We start from the raw sequence: 10,681 nt of genomic DNA on the forward strand, positions 1-10,681 counted from the left end.
CAATCATAATGCAAGCGAGTAAGAATTTCAAGAGCAATAGGCTGTTGAGGATCTTCAGGAGATCGAATGGTATTTTGAAGACCTTTGTGAAACACATGAACAACTGGGGATGAGCGGATACTCGGTAAGTGCGCGGAATTATCATAGGGGGTATTCTTGTGGCAAGAACTGCAAGGCAGTAAGCTCAAAGGATTCTCGGAACAACGAAGAGCAGTTCGAGGCATCTTGTAACAACAAGATCAATGGGGTTGAATGTAAGAACAACAGGTGTACGTATTTATCCATAGGGATATTTTGGTGGTAGGAAATTGGAAAAGCGACGACACAAAGTCTCGTGAGAACATCGGAGAGTATCTTCGGAATCCTTCGATGCACCAAGTAATCGTCTGGAGTGAGGGGCTCTCCGAGAGGAAGTGATCACGAGATCCTAATGTTAGAGTTAGCAAAATTAATTTAACCCGGATAGAAGAGAGATCAGAGTCCCAGAGTATAGACGAGGAATAAAAGATCCTAATACCACCCAATGGCGACGTGGGCCCGTAAGCCGCATAGCCATGTTAGTAAAAAAATTTAATCACTAGACTCAACTTCGGCCAAGGAGTGTGGAAGGGGGATTCCTACAGGCAGTCGGCTCTGATACCAACTTGTGACGCCCCCGATTTGACCATACACTAATCATACACGCAAACGTGCCTAATCAAGATCAGAGACTCATGGGAGGATATCACAACACAACTCTACAAATAAAATAAGTCAAACAAGCATCATATTACAAGCCAGGGGCCTCGAGGGCTCGAATACAAGAGCTCGATCATAGACGAGTCAGCGAAAGCAACAAAATCTGGGTACAGACATAAGTAACAAGATTTCCTTAAGAAGGCTAGCACAAACTGGGATACATATCGAAAGAGGCGCAGGCCTCCTGCCTGGGATCCTCCTGAACTACTCATGGTCGTAGTCTGCGGCCTGCACGTAGTAGTAGGCACCTCCAGTGTAGTAGGAGTCGTCGTCGATAATAACAGCCCATAATGTGTAAACCTGTAACAGCCCATAATTCCAGCTGTCGGCATTCCCCCTCTTCATGTAAACCTGTAAAATAAGAGAGAATAGGCATAAGTATTGTGACATAATGTGTAATAACAGCCGATAATGCAATAAATATCGATATAAAAGCATGATGCAAAATGGACGTATCAACTCCCCCAAGCTTAGACCTCGCTTGTCCTCAAGCGGAAGCCGATAACAAAAAATATGACCACATGTTTAGAGATAGAGGTGTCGATAAAAATAAAATACGGACATGAGATCATCATGATTATTCTTAGAACAGCAACATATATATTGCCATATGATCTCTTATGCTAAAGTAACAATTCATTCACAGTTTTAAGTATGAATCATAAACTTCATTGAAAACTAACAAACTATAATCTCAGCCATTGAAGCAATTGCAATTTATCATAACATCGGGAAGAGTCAATATAAGAGCTTTTCAGTAAGTCCACATACTCAACTATCATTTAGTCTTTCACAATTGCTAACACTCATGCAATATTTATGGGTATGAAGTTTTAATCGGACACAGAGAAAGATAGGGGCTTATAGTATTGCCTCCCAACCTTTTACCTCAAGGGTAATGTCAACAATAATAGTTCATGAAAACTCACATCCAATTAGCTATAAATATCAGGATCTTTCCAACACATTGTGCTTGCCAAAGGATAAAATGCAAAAAGTAAAGGTGAAGATCACCATGACTTTTGTATGAAGTATAAGACAAGAATAAAAGATAGGCCCTTCGCAGAGGGAAGCAGAGGTTGTCATGTGCTTTTACGATTGGATGCACAAAATCTTAATGCAAAAGAACGTCACTTTATATTGCCACTTGTGATATGGAACTTTATTATGAAGTCCATCGCTTTTATTTCTTCCATATCACAAGATCGTATAAAGCTTATTTTCTCCGCACTAATAAATCATACATATTTAGAGAGCATTTTTTATTGCTTGCAACAATGACAACTTACTTGAAGGATCTTACTCAATCCATAGGTAGATATGGTGGACTCTCATGGAAAAACAGGGTTTAAGGGTATTTGGAAGCACAAGTAGTATCTCTACTCGGTGCAAAGAATTTGGCTAGCATGAGAGGGAAAGGCAAGCTCAACATGTTGGATGATCCATGACAATATAATTTATTTCAGATGTAAGAAAACATAACCCATTACGTTGTCTTTCTTGTCCAACTTCAACTCTTTAGAATGTCATATTTTAATGAGTGCTCACAATCATAAAAGATGTCCAAGATAGTATATTTATATGTGAAAAACTCTCTTTCTTTATTACTTCCTATTAATTGCAACGATGACCAAAACTATGTTTGTCAACTCTCAACAACTTTTATTCATCATACTCTTTATATGTGAAGTAATTACTCTCCATAAGATCCATATGATCTCTTTATTTCTTTTTATTCTTTCTCTTTATTGTATTCCCTCAAGATCATAGCAAGATAATCAAGCCCTTGAATCAACACTAATCTTTATTATATATAGCTCACGTACTCGATTACGTAGAAGGATCGTAAAGCAAAAACTCAAAAATAGATCATACTAAAACTTTATTCTACTAGATCAAGATATTACCAAAAGGATCGAACTAAGAAAAAAGGTAAAGATAAAAGTGTGATGGTGATACAATACCGGGGCACTCCCCCAAGCTTGGCAGTTGCCAAGGGGAGTGCCCATACCCATGTGTTTATGTCTCCTTCCTCGGAGGTAGTGATGATGGAGTCGTTGATGATGTAGGCTTGTCATCCATCTTCCAAGGCACAGGCTCACCATCATAGAAGGATGATCGAGTCTCCGGGATCCTCGAATCTACAGCCAAACTCATCATCTTGAATCTATATTCATACTCACAGTTTTGGTTTTGCAGGTTATAGATCTGGGCATGGAGATGCTCAATTTTCTCATGAAGCTTGAAGATGGCCTCCCCGATGCTCCTGGCATCTTGCTTGGTGGTGTCGGTGAACTCCATGATCATTATGTGATTGGTGTCGAGTCCATGTTCCACCATCTCCTGGCACTTGAAAACTTGTGGCTCCATTGCTTCGAGTCTTGTCTCCACGCTTCCGGTCCTCCTTGGTCCCTCAACATCGCCGATGTGCAGCAACCCCTCACGCATCTCAATGGTTTGAGGGTGTTGCAGCACCTCCGTGAGGTAGGGGTTGATGACCTTCTCGAAGAACTTGTCCTTGGGGGCACTTGAAGATGCCATGGTGATCTAGATCTATCAAAAAAATAGCTCGAAACAAAGACAGAAGATATTTGCGTGATACGGTGGTCAAAACCTTTGGGAGATTATATAATGAATTTTTACTGACCAAAAGAAGTATCGTGCAAGAAAACGGAGGTCGGAGAACACATGAGGTGCCATGAGGCAGGGGGCGCACCCTCCACCCTCGTGGATGCCTCGTGTCCTTCCCGGACTAATTCTTATTTTCCTAATTTCTTAAATAATCCAAAACGGAGAAAAATTGCTATTATAACTGTCTTGGAGTCGGTTTACTTACCGTACCTCATACCACTTCCTTTTCGGAGTCTGAAACGTTCTGGAAAGTGTCCCTTATGTATTCTTCCGGGGTTACGGTTTCAATGACATTAGTTTCAACATTTATGGGATTACCTGAGATATAATGTTTGATTCTTTGACCGTTCACCACCCTCGGATTTGTGCCCTCGAAGTTGTTGATTTTTATGGCACCGGAACGATAGACCTCCTCGATGACGTAAGGACCTTCCCATTTAGAGAGGAGTTTTCCTGCAAAAAATCTTAAACGAGAGTTGTATAACAATACATAATCACCTACATTAAACTCACGTTTTTGTATCCTTTTATCATGCCATTTTTTAACTTTTTCCTTAAACAGTTTGGCATTCTCATAGGCCTGGGTTCTCCATTCATCAAGTGAGCTAATGTAAAAAAGCCTCTTCTCACTGGCAAGTCTGAAATCATAATTGAGCTCTTTAATGGCCCAATATGCCTTATGTTCTAGTTCGAGAGTTAAGTGGCATGCTTTTCCATAAACCATTTTATACGGAGACATACCCATAGGATTTTTGTATGCAGTTCTATAAGCCCATAATGCATCATCAAGTTTCTTGGACCAGTTCTTTCTAGATCTATTAACAGTCTTTTGCAAAATTAATTTAAGCTCTCTGTTACTCAGTTCTACTTGACCACTAGATTGTGGATGATATGGAGATGCAATTCTATGATTAACATCATATTTAGCAAGAATTTTACGAAAGGCACCATGAATAAAATGTGAACCACCATCAGTCATTAAGTATCTAGGGACTCCAAACCTCGGAAAAATAGCTTATTTAAGCATCTTAATAGAGGTGTTATGATCAGCACTACTAGTTGGAATAACTTCTACCCACTTAGTAACGTAATCAACGGCAACTAAAATATGTGTATACCCATTAGAGGAAGGAAACGGTTGTAATGCCCCGGATACAACTTTCCATATTTGTAACTCCGACTCTTGCCTTTTCCGGAGATGCGATATGATATTCCCTTCGTGGTTGGGTTTTATCTTTGTTTTGCATTTTGTTCATGTCATGCATTTCATATCATGTCATCATGTGCATCGCATTTGCATATGTGTTCGTCTCATGCATCCGAACATCTTCCCCGTTGTCCGTTTCGCAATCTGACACTCCCATATGCACCCGGCGCACCCCTTTTGTCTCTTTTCGTGAGCGGGAGTTAAACATTCTCGAAATGGGCCGAGATTTGTCAAGTGGCCTTGGTACATCACCGGTAGACCGCCTGTCAAATTTTGTTCCATTTGGAGTCCGTTTGATACCCCAACGGTTAACCAGGTAACCGCAAAAGCCTCTTGTGTGTTGCAGCCCAACACCCCTCCAAAATGGCCCAATAACCCATCTAAACCTTCTCCATGTCCTCCGTCGTCGGATCACGATCGTGTGGGCGAAAACTACACCTCATTTGGACACTCCAAACTCCATCTACCTATAAATATGTGATCCCCTCCGAAATTTTCACGCAGAGCAAACCCTAGACCCCCCTCCTCCGCGCATCCGGACGCGTCCGCGCCGCCCCGGACATGTCCGCACCGCCGGCCGCGTTGCCCCGACCAATGGGAGCACGACACATCAGCCCCCCACTGACCTCGTCCAGTCGGGTGTTGCCACGCGTCTCGACGCCCCGCTCCCTCCTCCGCCAGCCTGCCGTACCCAACGCGGGCCTGCGGGGCCCATCCACCACCGCCGCCCGGGCCCGCGCGCCTCGCCTACGAGCTCCCACCAGAGCACCGCCGCCTAGCGCCGCCCTCGCGCCGCTCCATTGCCGCCGTTCGTCCGCCCGGCTTCCGCGCCCCACCAGCACGTTGCGTCGTCGCCTCCCTTCGCCGCTCGCCGCTGCGGCCTCGTCGGAGGCCCCGAGCCGTGCCACCCTACAGGAGCTCGCCGGAGTCGCCAATCGCCACCGCCTCTTCGTCCCCATCTCCGGCCAGATCCGGTCGAGGAGCGACCGGATCCGGCGACCCCAATCTCTGGCCGCCCTCTTCCCCATCTCCGGCTACGTCTCCAATGACCTTCCGGTGAACCTCGTGAAGCGTGCCAACGAACCCTAGATCCATATTCGGAGGGTATATTTTCACCAAGTCCTTGGATCCTAATATTTTCATGCCATGTTCCTCATGTCGTATCTCGGTGACCGTGGCTCCAAATGATGCATATGATATATCAAATTGTTCGTCTCTTTGAGATCTTCATGGCAGTAGCATTTCCATGCATGTCACTGTCTGTTATGATGCCATTTTCTTTGATGCAAGAGTGCTATAAAATGTTAGCTGTTGGTACTTATCAGATCATGAGGTTTTGTCATTTTTGTTGCATTTGATGTGTGCATCATATGAGCATGAGGTCTACATGTGTTTTGAACTACAACATGCCATATTTATAGGGGTGCTTGTCTTGTATTTTTGTGATCTATGCGGTGACTAGCAAAAGCATGCAAACTAGGCTCCACAATATTGCTGATTTCAGGGACTTAGGATTTTGCTAAGTCTTTTCCCTACTGTTATTTTGATGCCATGTAAACTTGATGCTACAGTGAGATACATGCTTATTTTGGGATACTTCAGTAAGGATGTTTTGAACATGTGGTTATGCTCTATCCATTCATGCCCCTGGTTGCAATTATGGAGTGCTCTAGCATGTCAATTGCTTGCTCTACTTTGCTACAAAATGTTCCTGGCAGAATGTTAACATATTAATCAATATTGACATGGTTGTTGGTAGTGATCCATGCATCCTATGAACTTGCTCTTGTCATGGTTAGCTTCATGAACATGTAATCTTGCTATTGGTATGCTTATATTGTCATGCAATGCTTTGTGGTGAGTGGCATGAGCTCGCAAAGTTGCTATCATGAATCTGCTTATGACATGCTCTGTTTTTCTTCTCTGAAACTGTTAATAAAACTTGCTATGTTTACATGGGTGCCATTATATCTTCTGTGCCTTTTTGGCTCATCTTCATTAAGGGACTTCTGTGCTATGCATTTAGTAGAATCATGTCATGCATTTATTTGCCATGATATGTTCCTGTAGCATGTTGTTTGCTTGCTCTATACAGTGCTTGCTGATGTTGTTTTGACATGTTGGTATTTTCACCAAGTCTGTGAAGTTGATATCTTTTATACTTTTGCCATGCTTGTTTGAACCTCTTCTATTGTGATTTAGCCATAGCTCAGTGTTCATGTGTTGTCAAGCATCTCTTGTATATCACTGCCATATGCTTTGTTATTATGTTGGAGTGTAGTAGCTTAGTTTCTTGTTGCATTATAAGTGCTATCATGTTGTTAATCACAGTTTTGCACCATTCTTGTTTTGTTTGCCATTTGCAAACCGCGCATCCGTTTCCGGTGATCCTTATATTGATTTCGACCGAAATCATCTCATCTTTCCAGCAGCATACTTGTTTTGCCAAGTTGATGCCTTGTTCATTATTTTCCTTCCGGAGCACGCATATGCATTGCATATCATATCTTGCATGTCATGCCATGTATTGCATCATGTTGATTGTGCATTGCACCGTGATTGATTGTTGTTCCATTGCTTGTGTTCTTGCTTTGGGTAGAGCCGGGAGAAGAGTTCGTGACCGAGGAACATGTTGAGTACGCTACGAGGATCAAGCTTTCGACAACTTTGAGTACATTGCAGGCAAGATGACCATACCCTCGAAATTACTTCTATCTTTGCTTGCTAGTTGTTCGTTCTATCGCTATGTCGCGCTACCTAACACTTGTTATATAATGCCTCCCATATTGCCATGTCAAGCCTCTAACCCACATTTCCTAGCAAACCGTTGTTTGGCTATGTTACCGCTTTTGCTCAGCCCCTCTTATAGCGTTGCTAGTTGTAGGTGAAGTTGAAGTTTGTTCCATGTTGGAACATGGATATGTTGGGATATCACAATATATCTTATTTACTTTAATGCATCTATATACTTGGTAAAGGGTGGAAGGCTCGGCCTTATGCCTGGTGTTTTGTTCCACTCTTGCCGTCCTAGTTTCCGCCATACCGGTGTTATGTTCCTTGATTTTGCGTTCCTTATGTAGTTGGGTGTTATGGGAACCCCTTGACAGTTCACTTTGAACAAAACTCCTCCAGCAAGGCCCAACCTTGGTTTTAACATTTTCCACCTAAGCCTTTTTCCCTTGGGAGTCGCGCTCCCGAGGGTCATCTTTATTTTAAACCCCCGGGCCAGTGCTCCTCTGAGTGTTGGTCCAAAGTAGAGCACCGTGCAGGACCGTCCTTGGCAACTTGGGTTATGTTGGTACCTGTACGCTTAGCTTATACGGTGTGCCCTGAGAACGAGATATGTGCAGCTCCTATCAGGATTTGTCGGCACAGTCGGGTGGTCTTGCTAGTCTTGTTTTACCATTGTCGAAATGTCTTGTAACTGGGATTTCGAGACTGATCGGGTCTTCCTGGGAGAAGGAATATCCTTCGTTGACCATGAGAGCTTGTGATGGGATAAGTTGGGACACCCCTGCAGGGTATAAACTTTCGAGAGTCGTGCCCATGGTTATGTGGCAGATGGGAATTTGTTAATATCCGGTTATAGAGAACTTGACACTTAACTTAATTAAAATGAATCAACCGCGTGTGTAGCCGTGATGGTCTCTTTTTGGCCGAGTCCGGGAAGTGAACACGGCCTTGTGTTATGCTTGAACGTAAGTAGCTTCAGGATCACTTCTTGATCACTTCCAACTTCTCGACTGTTGCGTTGCTTCTCTTCTCGCTCTCTTTTGCGTATGACAGCCACCATATATGCTCTCAGGACTTTTGAAGTTGTGTAGAATAGGTCTCTAATATTTGCTCTTTTTCCAGCTCAAAATTCTAGCTGTCGGCATTCCTCATCTTCGTGTAAACCTTGTAAAATAAGATAGAATAGACATAAGTATTGTGACATAATGTATAATAACAGTCCATAATGCAATAAATATCGATATAAAAGCATGATGCAAAATGGACGTATCAGTAACTACTTTGTACCGTTTCGTGATTTGAATGAAAAAAAATCTCAAAATAAATAAATAAATAATAAATGACAGTATAGTCCTTTTATAAAATATACGCGACGAGAATTAAACATAAGACCTCCAGTTCTCAAGCAAATGAGCAGAACCACTAGGTTGAGCGAGCTGTCTTGGCTAATGAATAACGTGGAATTTTAAGAGCTACTAGCTAAGTGTCCGTGCGTTGCCACGGATTAACAAATATATATATACAAAGAGAAAATTCATGTGACATGAGAGTCAAAGGTCATTTCTATGGGATGATATCTCATGGTCATGATCTAGTAGATACATACATCTCGTCATTGTCTTTCTTCCACACTCCATGTCTGAGCTACCACGCGACATTCGACTTCCTTCTCCCACCATGCATGCTTTTATCTCCTATTTCTCCTACCTTTACCTTACACGACAGTACCAAGTTTCTTGTCCAACTATCATAATCTTCTCCGGTAGGGCACCCCCTTAGATTATTACTGACTTGTACATGTTGCAAATAAGATCAACGAAAATGGATACTAAATTTCTGATGAGAAATGAGAATTCAGGGCAATATCTTCCCAAGACAATAATAATTCCAAGACAATCTTTTTATACCTTCTGTCAACATTGGGACACACATTCCACACAATAAGCATGCAATGATGTTGATACTTGATTAATTATCATTATATATCTACAGTAAAGATAACTTTACTCAAAACCGCCTATCTTAGCCAAATCAACAAATCTCTCTCATTAATGCAATTTTCTTTAGAAAACAAATAATAGATTCTTGCCTATCTTAGCCAAATCAACGGATCTCTTTCATTAATGCAATTTGCTTTAGCAAACAAATAATAGATTCTTTCCTACCTTAGCCAAATCAACGGATCTCTCCCATTAATGCAATTTGCTTTAGCAAACAAATAATAGATTCTTTCCTACCTTAGCCAAATCAATGGATCTCTCCCCGGTTCGCTGGGCGCGTTTCGGTGGGTGGGCGTGGGGGTGGGGGTAATTTGATGGAAATAAACCGGTTGAAAATAAACCGGTTGAAAATAAACGGATCCTGTCTCACTCTTCACTTTCTTTACAATAAACTTCAGAATAGCAATCTTGGCGAGTGATCTCGACGGGGTTCAATCGGCGTGGCGCACCGCTGATTCTTCCAGGAGTGGGTGCTGAGAGGAAGGATCCCAAACCTCCATTGTCAATCGGCCAGAGCTGCATCGTCCTTTGGATCAGAGCATGGACGGGATCAAGACGGTAGGGTTTGAGGAATTTGTAGGACATGAGGGTTTATGGTTGGCAGCACGAGAACTCACCCATATCTTGGCAGACGGCAGGCCCGAGGTGCGGTCGTGTTCATGCTTCGGGAGCTGCCACATGCTGTCCTCGCCGCCATCAGCGACACCACCGCCATCGCCTGTTGCCACCACTTCAGCGCCACGAGCGTGGGACCGAGGGATGAAGGGAAGGGAAGGAAGTGAATTGACGTACCTATGTTTGGTATATATCACACGAGGAATCAAAACTGGATGCACGTGAAAGCATAGAGATGGGAGAGGAGGACAGAGGAAGGGAAGGGCAAGAGGAACCTGAGGATGTGCGATGAAGGAGCGATGCCAAAACATCACAAAGGGGGACCCGTAGCTCGTCACGTAGCGCGGCCGCCTCATTGCCGGCTGCCACCCCGCGCTACCGCCTTCGTGCGCAGGTTCCGTTCGTGGAGCGTGAGGAGCGCATGACCTGCCTTCACCGCGGCCTGGTCCTCCCCACTATCGTGAAGCTCGCCCGCATCGCCGCCCCAATTGCTCAGGATGACGGATGGAGATCCTGCAACAGTGACGTGGGTGAGGGATGCAGCCGACGATGGAGGGATGATTTTCGTGGCTAAACCCTCCCTATCAAAATAACTACTTAAAAAAGGCAAAGATCGATGCATTAGGAAAATTAGGATTTGGAGTTGATTGTCATAAAACAAAATTTTATTAATTGATAACGTGCTATCGGTACATGCCCGTTTATAACGTGTCTAGTTAGGAAACTTTGGAAAAGTTAGGAAAGTTTTTATTGTGAG

At 43.3% G+C, this 10,681-nt stretch overlaps 1 long non-coding RNA gene across 1 annotated transcript; it reads right to left on the minus strand.

Moving 5' to 3' along the window:
* Positions 1-9,461: 9,461 nt before the first annotated feature.
* On the minus strand, positions 9,462-10,417 carry LOC119300334. The gene is made up of 3 exons (XR_005146430.1): positions 10,200-10,417; positions 9,927-10,101; positions 9,462-9,825 (listed from the first exon to the last, which is right to left on the minus strand). It is a non-coding gene; the product is annotated as an uncharacterized LOC119300334 (long non-coding RNA).
* Between the last annotated feature and the right edge of the window lie 264 nt (positions 10,418-10,681).

Source organism: Triticum dicoccoides, chromosome 1A (assembly GCF_002162155.2).
Source record: "Triticum dicoccoides isolate Atlit2015 ecotype Zavitan chromosome 1A, WEW_v2.0, whole genome shotgun sequence".
NCBI classification, from domain to species: Eukaryota; Viridiplantae; Streptophyta; class Magnoliopsida; order Poales; family Poaceae; genus Triticum; species Triticum dicoccoides.